Raw genomic sequence first — 12,424 nt, 5'->3', positions numbered from 1 at the left:
CACAAAAAAACAATATTCTTTTTTTACACACTTGTGGCTATCAGCCCAGCACCCACCGCCCAGGGGTGCTGGGGACAGCCTCGGGCTTCATCCCTGGCCCTTGGGTGCCTGGAAGGGGGGAGACCCCTTGATTTAAGGGGTCCCCACTCCTTCAGGAAACCCCGGCCAGGGGTGACTAGTTGGGGGTTAATGCCACGGCCGCAGGGACCTACATGAATGTGTCCCCCGGCTGTGACATTATGTCCCTGGCTAGTGGAGCCCGGTGCTGGTTTTAAAAATACGGGGGACCCCTACATCTTTTGTCCCTCGTATTTTTGGAACCAGGACCAGTCTAAGAGCCTGGTGCTGGTTGTCTAAATACGGGGAAGCCCTGTCCAATTTTTTTCCAGTATTTAAACAACCAGGACCGGCTCAAAGAGCCCGAGGCTGGTTATACTTAGGAGGGGGGACCTCACACATTTTTTTTTTTAACCCATCCAGATCCTTCTCCATAATGGAAGCCCTGGACAACAAAATTGCATTCATGTCCTCCTCCCACTCCCTTCCCAGTCCCAAACACTATATATATATATATATATATATATATATATATAAATTTTTTTACAATATATCACAAGTATGATGAGCAGGCAGGCAGCGGGCATTGGCGGCATCGGACTGAGATGCAAATTAGTGGCGGAGGGCTGGGTCAGTCGATGGTGGGCAAGTTTGTAAGCCATTGGCGGTGGCAGCAGGCATCGGCTCAGAGGCAGTAGCGGGCATTGGCTCGACGGTGGTAGGGGTCATCGGCAGGATCCGGCGGACATTATGGTTGTAGTGCCTCACCAGCAGGGCTTAAAGTGGTCCTGGAGAAGTGGGGGAACTCACCTCGCCCATGACCTCTCCTGCTTAGGCGCGCGCTCCCGACAAGGGTGTGTGGCCTCATTAAAATGGGTGTGGCCTCATTAAAATGGGCGTGGACTCATCTGATCTCATCACGGCCACCACAGGAAAAAAAAAGTCCCATTTTACACATTACGGCAGGCAAGAGTCCCCATTTTAAACAGTACGGCAGGCAAGAGTCTCCATTTTACACAGTACAGCAGGCAAGTGTCCCCATTTTACACAGTACGGTAGGCACGTGTCCCCATTTTACACATTACGGTAGGCACGTGTCCCCATTTTACACATTACGGCAGGCACGTGTCCCCATTTTACACATTACGGCAGGCACGTGTCCCCATTTTACACATTACGGCAGGCACGTGTCCCCATTTTACACATTACGGCAGGCACGTGTCCCCATTTTACACATTACGGCAGGCACGTGTCCCCATTTTACACATTACGGCAGGCACGTGTCCCCATTTTACACATTACGGCAGGCACGTGTCCCCATTTTACACATTACGGCAGGCACGTGTCCCCATTTTACACATTACGGCAGGCAAGTGTCCTCATTTTACACATTACGGCAGGCAAGTGTCCTCATTTTACACATTACGGCAGGCAAGTGTCCTCATTTTACACATTACGGCAGGCAAGTGTCCTCATTTTACACAGTACGGCAGGCACGTGTCCCCATTTTACACAGTACGGCAGGCACGTGTCCCCATTTTACACAGTATGGCAGGCAAGTGTCCTCATTTTACACATGACGGCAGGCACGTGTCCCCATTTTACACATTACGGCAGGCACGTGTCCCCATTTTACACATTACGGCAGGCAAGAGTCCCCATTTTGCACAGTACGGCAGGCAAGTGTCCCCAATTTACACAGTGTGGCAGGCAAGTGTCCCCAATTTATACAGTGTGGCAGGCAAGTGTCCCCATTTTGTACAGTGTGGCAGGCAAGTGTCAAGTGGGGGGGAAGGGAGAGGGAGGGGGGGAAGGAAGGGACAACTTACATATGAAGAGGATCTTCCCACTCTTCGGGTCGGGCCACCTCTTCTTCCTCGTGCAGGAGTACTCGGGAGGAGGAGGAAGAGGGGGAAACAGGGACCAGCAAAGTGCCGCGGCGGGCTCACCCGCCGCAAGTAACGGCACTGCCTGGCAGACTATTGAACAGTACTGGCTCACGAACCGGCTGCCATTGAAGAGAAGCAAGGCACTTTGAATCTGGCACCGCTTGTGCGCCATTCACGGCTCCCGGACCGCCAGCTAATGAGAAGCTGCCACTTGGCAGCTTCTCATTGGCTGGCGGTCCGGGAGCCGTGATAGGCTCACGCCAGATTTGAATAAAGCCGCCCGACTCCTCCCCCCTGTATTACTCCGCCCCCCCCTGCATTACTGGCCACCGAAGTGCCATACTCCGCCTCCCCCCCGCATTACTGGCTGCCGAAGGGACCGATTCCATCCGCCCCCCACGTATTACTGGCTGCCGAAGTTGCCCGACTCCGCCCACTTCTCTCTCTGCTTATTATGAGACTATCCTAACTGCTTACGGCTGCTATCAGCGCCCGCAGCAGCAGAGTAAGCAGAGAGAGAAGGGGGCGGAGTCGGGTACTTCAGCAGCCAGTAATGAGGTGGGGGGCGGAGTCGGGCACTTCGGCAGCCAGTAAGACGGTGATGGGGGGGCGGGCGCCACCGCGCCAGCCAGGTCAGTGAATCGCGGCCGTGTCTGCAATGCTCAGTGCTCACTCAGTGAGTACACATTGTGTGTGGGAGGGGGGGCGCGGCAGAACGGTGACTATACAGACAGTACACAGTGACAGTACTAGTGCTGCTGTAGTGTTGTGCTGTAGATAGGCTAACAACTTGAAAAAAGTGGGCGGGACGGCGGTGGAACGGCGTTCCGCCTCCAATTGCAAGAGCCGGAACGCAGTTCCGCCCCGTTCCGGTCCACTTTAACCCCTGCTCACCAGCCACTGACCTCACCGCACGCCACTGCTGGAGAGAATAAAACCAATATTAATAAAGCATCCGTCACTACTACCACAGCTGCTGTTAATGATGATAATTTAAATCATTTACAATTTAAATAGCTGTCAACTGGCATATATGGCTATTATATGAGGAAAATATTTAGGTTAGGCCTATATGTCAGGATAAGCCTAGCGTGTAGTATGGATTATTATTTTGCATGACGTCCACTGAACATATGATTTTACATCAACGGTGAACAAAACAGAGTATATGATCAAAACATCAACCATATATTATGCCCCAAATGTTACTTTCAAAGAATTTATTTTTTGCACCTGTTCTGGTATCTTTGAGTAAAAACATTTGACAGCAGTCCATGAAGTGTTCAGTGCTGGTGAACTGTTCTCGGCCATTTCATTTTTTTAGGAAAACTGCCACTACTTTAGGCGGAATACATTCTAATTTTGATAAAGCTCCTAAGAAGCGGACACAATGCACTAGTGATGTCAAAAGAGAGTTTCTAAGGGAGATAATGACTTAAAACAACTGTCCACTGTAGTGGCATCTATGTATGATAGGATTAATATGACAAAAAGTCACAACACTTCTTCAATAAAAACTGTGATAGCAAATTGATACATAAAGCACAGAAATGCTAGTAACACACTCATATAGTCTTTTGCGTAATGTACCTGGGGAAAGCTAGAAGAATGAACAATTCATTAGTTGAAGTCTGGGTTCCAAAACTAACGAATTCTAAAATCAAATATGCAATTTTTAACCCCCCTCCTCTGTGGCATAATAGCAATATATGTGTTATGCTAATCTGTTTTACAACCATTTTATTGCCCTTTATCCAATAACAGTACTACTGTAGTAATAGTTTCTAGAAATACTATTCTATTTCTCTTTGGAATATAGCAGAGAAATAAACGTTAGGCATTTTTTTTCTCATCCATACTGTGCATATCAAACATTGGGGTAAATGTATGATTGGTCGTTATGGTGGAGAAGCAGTGTCAGCGCACGTTATGTGCACTGATACCGCTTCTCCCCCATGTATAACAGCGGCGGTGTCGCATAGTGACAGGGGTGCTACTGTAGAAAAGATAGCAGGCCGATAGGAGGGGGCAATGTATGCTGATGGTTCTGACACCTGCAGCTGGAGATAACCTATTTCCACCGCAGGGACAGAGCTGTAGCGAGTGCTGGCCCCAGACTGCGCAGGGGATCTTGCGTGAGTAGAGACATCCTGCACATGCGCAGAGGAGCCGGACGGGCAGGGAGACACAGCGCATCAGCACTAAGCTATATATATATATATATATATATATATATATATTGATAAAGCTAAATATTTATCGTATATAAAACACTTTAAGAGGTCTAAGAACACTGTACGCTATCTACGTAAGAAGTACCGTAAGGGTACGCAAGTTGTGTAGCGATCGCTCAACCGTAGTCGAGACGCTCAAGCGTCACGTTCGCTTACGGCCCAGTGATCACAGGCAGGCACGCTATTGGCTGCCGACTAACGTAATGATTCGCTATAGCGTAGCGTACGCTCGGGACCACGAGGAGATCACCAGCGGTGCAGACGCTTACAACGTTAAAACCTTTATATCTATACCTTTAACAATGAGATACACAGTATACCTTAGTGTGGAGACAGAGTGTAAGTGCAACCTGGTGTAACCTGATTAACTACAAAGCTGCTTGAGCGTCACCGACGCTCAGAGAATACTTAACCCTTATAAAGAATACACAGATACCTGGGCTTAGGGTCCAAAACCTATTATATGTATTATAACTATTATACTTGCAAAAGGAATCACAGTACAAATGATACACTACAATATAACATAAACCAACTAACCAGATAAACTACACAGGAAATACAATACAATACAATTAAAGGAAAATACGAGAGAGATAGAGAGATAGAGAGAGAGAGAGAGAGAGAGAGAGATGGCTCACAGTAAGACAATATGATTACGGAGAAAACTTACGCACAAGGGGAAACGATCGCATGCGCCTCGATATCCAGCTCCCGATTATCAGCAATGAGAACCGTTGAAGAGAGTGAACTGGATACGGTCGGCCTGCCTATTTATGCCCCACACACAATACAATTCAATGGTCCCTACAATCTCATTGTTCATTGGACACAGGAATTCGGCTTCGCATTATAACAAAAGGTCATAGGTTGATTCATACAGGTGGGCTGTGACTATTTCCAACTGCTCAGGTGGGAGGGAAACTGGGTTTCCCGCCGCATGGGTAATAAAGTGCAAATAAAGTAAATGTTCATAAACTTCTTATGTCCATAACTATTCGCACGAGCGATTGATCTGCTTCAAACCAACACCGGAATATTTCTAATTAAATATTCTTCCGATGGATACTAAACACCACTGTATTACTCCTGTCTGACCCTTCGTATCAAACAAAGAGGGATTCCTCTGTTCATAAACATTCTATATTAACCAAACTTTCAGAATCTATCAAAGGGACCATGATCTACAAAATACATTATTAGTGAAAATATGTAACGATTGAGTCGCACGCTACAACCACATAAACTCTACCGTAAATACGCATACCGTGCGCCTGCGGGTGCCCGCGACTGTGAGTATGCGCACGTACGGGAGAGCGTACGCATGCGCAGCACGGACCTGTGTGAGGTGCAAATATGGTAGTGTGCATAGAGATATTTTTCTGACTTTGACAGTCCACCCTTTGGCAGTCAATAATAACTGCCACTTCCTGAAAACATTTCAAAAGGAGAAAAATATATGTTAGGGGTTAATTCATTTCCATGGTTGGGTAAGGGAGGAGAGAGGAGTAGGTGTGAAGAGGGTATGACCTAGTGAGATAGCAGAAGCATGTGTGTATGAATCCGTGTTTGGGGGGTCATGTATCATCGTGCCGTACGTGTTGTAAATTAAGCTTCGAGGTATTGCGAAGTATACATTTGAATTCCTTCTTATCCCGTGGTACGGGTCTGTGGATGGGCTGTCAAACTTTACCGAGCTCTTTTCGGATTTGAACAAAATGGGGAGCACATTTTAGTTGATGATACATGAATGGGGGAATATGTGATTGCTGATATCTGTGCCTGTATTCCCTATACTCTGTGAGTCATTACCTGAGGGTTGTAGAAATGAAGATAAAGAACACTTATGGAAAATGCAGTGGTATTCTATGTCAGGTTAATGTACATCTGTCGGTTGAAGTTTTGTTCGGTATCAGTTGAAAGTCGTCTTCTTTGCGCTGTGTTGCCCATTAGGTGTGAGCAAAAAGCTTTGTCAATGCCATTAGATTTACAAAAAATGTTGGGCTAGCGTAAGTTTAAGAATTCAAGGGAAACTGGGGATCCATGGCAAAGTTCATCAAATGTCCATATCTCAAGTGGTCAAAACTTCTTCTTTGGTCTATCCGTTGTCTGTATAGCGTCTCGTCAACTTCCTCGTCCAAGTGGGTCTTTTTATCTTGGAGAAAAACCAGAAAAACAGGTGAAAGAAACGGACCGTATAATCGCATTTTCATTACATCATTGTTTCTATCATTGGGTCATAAATCAAATCCTGGTTAATTACAGTTTCTTCACTCCTCAAACTCATTACCCTGGTACGATGTTTGCACTTCATTAAAGCCTGACCGCATCTAAATATCAATCCAATCGATATGACAACACCTAAGATACATAGGAGAAACTTCCCAACATCCATTATGACTCCTTGAGCCCAGTCTCCCAAACCGGAGAACCAATTTCGCGGGTTCAACCATGACACCCAACCAGTCAGCTCATTACCTACAGCAGCAAGAGTGAGATTGTGTTTTCGGCGAAATTCCCACTTCAATTGGAGAATATCGTCCATCTTTTGGTCTATGACCTCGACCGGATCCTCGGTGCTATTCGTGATATACGTGCAACACTTCACGCCGTACTGTGTTGCCAATGTAACACAATATCCGCCTGTCACTGCTGTGAGGTAATTGAGAACCATTCTATGCTGCACCAGTTCTGTTTTATAAGCTTGAAGTTCCCTTCCAGTATATCTAAACGTGTCATCATACATTTCAGTGATATTATCTAACAAATTTGCGAGCGCCGATATGTATTTATAATTTAGCACTCCTCTAGCGGTGCGGGTGAAATCTAACGCGATTAAAAATTGAATCCCGGTGGATTCACTTATCAGATCAGAGGCCGGATGCTCTGTCTTCTCTATCAGGTGCCTTTTAACAACGTGCTCGTAATGGGTGTGAGTATAAGGAGCTTGGGCACCACGATGTATGTCTTTAATTTTATCATGTGTTACAGTCATCACTTCAGGCAATACTTTTCCAATATAACACAATCCTTCAGAGTTTGGGGCAAGCCACTTGTACGCCTTTCTCCCGCATATGAAATATGCATCATCGGGGAGAACATATGGGACGGAGAAGGACATAACCATATTACACACCTTCCAGGTGAACTCTCCTAATCCTAATTCTTCCATCTGCTTAATACACGTATCAGGTTGTATGATATGTGCACAGTATCCTGGTGATACTTCTCCAACTCTCGTAATCCTATTTCCTAAGGTGTACCTATACCGGAAAGATTTTCCTCTACTGGCTATGTGGCGTACAAGCTCTGTATCTGTAGGCATTCTAGACAGGGAAGGGGGAGTGTTCCTGCACAACCTTTCAGAAAATAATGAAACGTATTGTAAACCAACAATCTGGAAAATAATTAAGGAAAGAATTTCCAAAGATAAATCATCCTGCTGGTGGTGCACCCCAAGGAAAAAAAGACTGAATTTTAGAAAATTGTTTTGTTCCTTGAAAGAGATCAAGAGAACAAAAAAGAAAACCTCTTTGTGGGGGCACTCTTTATCAAAATTGTTTAATTTATTTAAAACATAACATTTATTGAATCAAAAGTAAGAAATATATATCATTCATAGCCTTTCTCAAACAAAAAGGAAATTTTTGACCTCTAAGTATAGGTCACCCTCAGGTGAAAATATAGTGTAATATAAAATTGTATCCAAGAATGCTTTTTTTCAATTTGATTTTAAGATAAAATAAGCAAGGTCAGAAAATAATGATCCGACCGTGACGGCATAATGTATTTTCCTAACTGGACGATCTACCTATAGTTAGTAGCTACTGTATCACTCCTCTTGAGAGAAACCAAAAGCAATTTTATCAGATTAGTTTGTAGCTGATCATTGTACCTGCTCAGAACAGAATATACCTGAGCAGGCTTTGTAGATCAGAGCTTTATTGTGTTAAAATCCTGATATATAAACAATTGGTCATGAACAATTTTGAAAGTGAGTATTTACCTGAATAAGGCAGATAAGTCATATATTCCTTAATAATGAGAAGCAATTTGCTTTATAGCCCACAATGACAGGTACAGATAACAAAAAGACTTTTTCTGTCTTTATATGAGCATGATTTGCACTGAGGAGAAATATATATGTGTGTATATCCCCTGCTGCTGTGTTTGCAACAATTACTAAGGAAAAAGACACAAGGTAAGATCTCAAAAGAATGAAGCAGCAGCTCCTTATATGGACTCAAATCTCCAAATTACTTGCAACAATATTGTTATTTCTTTAAGCAAAATGTAACATCAGCAGTGCAACAATATTGTTATTTCTTAAGCAGAATGTAACATCGATAATAAGGTAAAATTACAATGAATTGTTAATCTTCCTATAAATCCAATTGTAGCCAGAGGAAGCAAAATGTAACATCACCAATAAGGAGAAAATTACAATGAATTGTTAGTCTTCCTATGAATCTGATTATAGCCAGAGGAAAAGTTAGATTAGTTAAGTCTGTTTTAGGGCTATAGCTATAATAGACGTCTGTGGAAAAAAACTTTTTTATTTTAATTACCACAGAAAGGGGATATTAGTATAAATTAAATTAAAGAATCCCCATCTACAGGCATAATAGAAGTCCGTCCTGGGAGGTACCGCCAAGCGGATGATGAGAGCGCACTGAAAATACCTAGCGGGGAGAGAGAGTGTCCCCGAGTGAACGTACGTTTCACCCTGTATAGCGGGCTTGTTCACCATCACAGATGGAGATATTAAACCTCCTGTCCACCGGTCTCCCACCATTTAACTCAAGTACCTCCCCTATCGTTAAAGGAAATGGTACTAGCCCTGATTTGCTATGACCTTGAGGTACTTGAGAGCATACCCAACAATCTGTTTTGTTTAACACATTACCCACTAAGGAGTGATAGTCACTCAATGGATGCCGGTCCATATGGATATTAAAACTGGATTGGCATTTCTTAATGCACCCATCTTCAATGACATTGTTACAGAGCCTACAGATACAGTTTTCCTCAGCTAACAATCCGTCACAATTCCTTCTATGGTCAATGCTATCGGATCGTTTTCTGATACTCGCCTTTGCTTGTTGGTTAGGTTGATCTTGGAAAACTACGCCTCCATCTTTATCATCAGAACCCATTCCAGAACCTCTATCGACCTCCATGGTACTCTCGCCGGAACAGACTGCTCTGGTCAACATCATGGTCAACAGGAAAATCCGGATCACAGTCTCTTGGGGCAAGTCCATCTTATAGGAGGAAACGGAGAAGAATGAGAAGGAGGAAAAAGAAATTTGAGGGAGAGGGGATGGGAAGTGGAGGAAAATAATAAAAGGGAGTGGGGAGTCGACAACAGCTCTCGGTCTTCAAGGCTCAGGTGCCGCCTCAGTCCTCCTGGAACAGACACTCCAGTGATACAACCTCTACCGTCTGTTCCTTATCACGGGACTTCTCTGGATCAGCAACCTTCTTGCAGTGGGATGAATGGACCCAAGTCTCTCTCTCAGCAACCTTTAATGCTGTAGTGCTAGTCAATAAGACCTGGTATGGTCCTTCCCATCTGTCAATAAGGCAACCTGAGCGTAGAAAATTCCGTATCATTACATAATCCCCAGGTTCAATATCATGACAATTACTATCAGGTAGATCAGGAATCACCAACTTCAGACTATCATTCTGATTCCTTAACTGTTTACTCATGTTAATCAAGTACTTTACAGTTACTTCATTGTTACATTTCAAATCATCCTGAGGGTTAATCATGACATGCGGTTGTCGACCAAACAAGATTTCAAAGGGAGACAGATTAAGAGGGGACCTGGGAGTGGTTCTGATACTATACAATACAACGGGTAAAGCTTCTGGCCATGTCAATCCTGTCTCTGCCATCACTTTACTCAATTTATTTTTAATAGTGCTGTTCACTCTTTCGACCTTCGCACTCGCCTGTGGACGGTACGGAGTGTGCAGCTTGCTATCAATTCCCATCAACTTACACATTCCTTGAAAGACATCACCTGTAAAATGGGTACCCCTATCACTTTCGATTATTCTAGGGATACCATATCTACATACAAGTTCCTGCACAATTTTCTTAGCAGTAAACATAGCGGTATTTGTAGCCGCAGGAAATGCTTCGACCCAATTTGAGAAAACATCTATACAAACAAGTACATATTTCAAATTCCGACAAGGGGGTAATTGTATAAAATCAATTTGTATTACCTGGAAAGGGCCGCCGGCAGGTGGGATATGGGATGGTTCTGTAGGTATTGCCTTTCCAATATTCTTTCTCAAACAGGTAAGGCATGACATTGCTCTTTTACTCGCATGAGAGGAGAATCCTGGGGCGCACCAATAGGCTCTTACCAATTTGCACATCCCTTCCTTGCCTAGATGAGTCAGCCCGTGAGCTGCTTCAGCCAGACATGGAAGATATGCTCTGGGGGCCACTGGTTTACCATATCCATCCATCCAGAGTCCTGAGGACTCCTGGCCACATCCCTTTGCCTTCCAGACTGCCTTTTCCTGTGTGGAACACAAATTTTGCATTTCACACAACTTCTGTGTGTTAATGGTATTAAATACCATCAATTGTGTGGTGTCTGTCTGTATGGGGGTAGCAGCTGCTAACTTAGCAGCTTCGTCTGCTCGGCTGTTACCAAGTGATACCGGGTCTTGGCTATATGTGTGTGCTTTACACTTGATAACAGCCACTCTGTCGGGTTCCTGTATCGCTGTTAGAAGCCTTTTTATGTGAGCTGCATGCGCTACCGGTGTACCAGCGTCCGTCATGAAATTTCTGAGACGCCATAGGGCTCAGAAATCATGGACTACCCCGAATGCGTATCTAGAATCGGTGTAGATATTGGCTGACTTACCCTTAGCCAATTCACATGCTCTGGTTAGGGCGACCAGTTCAGCAACCTGGGCTGAGTGAGGTGGGCCTAGCGGTTCCGCTTCTATGGTGTCTTGGTCATCTACGACTGCGTATCCAGTACACAAGTCTCCCGAGTCTGACTGTCTATGGCAACTACCGTCCGTGTAGAACGTGAGTTCTGCATCTTCCAGTGGGTTGTCACTGATGTCAGGCCTTGCGGTAAAATTTTGGGTCAAATATTCCATACAATCATGTGTATCTTCCTTTGTATTAAATCCTCCTTCCCCATCACTCTCACCTTCCACCCTTTGTGCCTGACCAGGCACACCTGGGAGATACGTTGCAGGATTTAATGCACTGCATCTCCTTATGGTGATGTTTACGGGGGCCATTAGTGCCAATTCCCATCTTGTAAACCTCGCTGATGAGACGTGTCTGGTTTGGGCAGAATTCAATAAGGCTGATACTGCATGTGGCGTATGGATTGTGAGGTTGTGGCCTAGCACGACGTCTTCGCTTTTTGTCACTAGCAATGCTATCGCAGCAACGCTTCGCAAGCATGTGGGGAGGGATCGCGCTACCGTGTCTAGCTGAGCGCTGTAGTATGCAACTGGCCTGCTGGCATCACCGTGTTTTTGGGTTAGTACACCTGCCGCGCAACCAGCACTTTCTGTTCCGTATAGTTCAAAGGGTTTCCCATAGTCTGGCATACCTAGTGCTGGTGCCTGCGTTAGGCACTGTTTGAGTCTCTCAAATGCTGTTTCGGACTCGTCTGTATGCGAAATCCTATCAGGTTTGTTTGAGGAGACCATTTCCTGCAAAGGTAACGCCAAAATGGAAAACCCTGGGATCCAATTACGGCAATACCCACACATTCCTAAAAACGTTCTGATCTGTTGCTGGGTTTGTGGCAGAGTCATGTCTCTAATTGCTTGGATTCTATCAGCGGTCAGGTGTCTCAGTCCTTGTGTTAGACAGTGTCCCAAATATTTTACCTTAGTTTGGCATAATTGTAACTTGTCTTTGGACACCTTGTGTCCTGTGTCTGAAAGATGAAACAGGAGCTGTTTCGTATCCTTCAGAGATGCTTCCAGTGAATCTGAACACAGTAATAAATCGTCCACATACTGTATCAATACTGATCCACTGTCTGGTTGGAAAGACTGTAAACAATCATGCAAAGCCTGAGAAAATATACTTGGACTATCTATGAAACCTTGGGGTAATCGAGTCCACGTGTATTGGACTCCTCTGTATGTAAATGCAAACAAATATTGGCTGTCAGGGTGCAGAGGTACCGAAAAGAAAGCGGAGCAGAGGTCAATAACAGTGAAAAATTTGGCGGTGGG

This window comes from Pseudophryne corroboree, chromosome 12, assembly GCF_028390025.1.
Source record: "Pseudophryne corroboree isolate aPseCor3 chromosome 12, aPseCor3.hap2, whole genome shotgun sequence".
NCBI classification, from domain to species: Eukaryota; Metazoa; Chordata; class Amphibia; order Anura; family Myobatrachidae; genus Pseudophryne; species Pseudophryne corroboree.
This window is presented reverse-complemented; position numbering follows the sequence as displayed.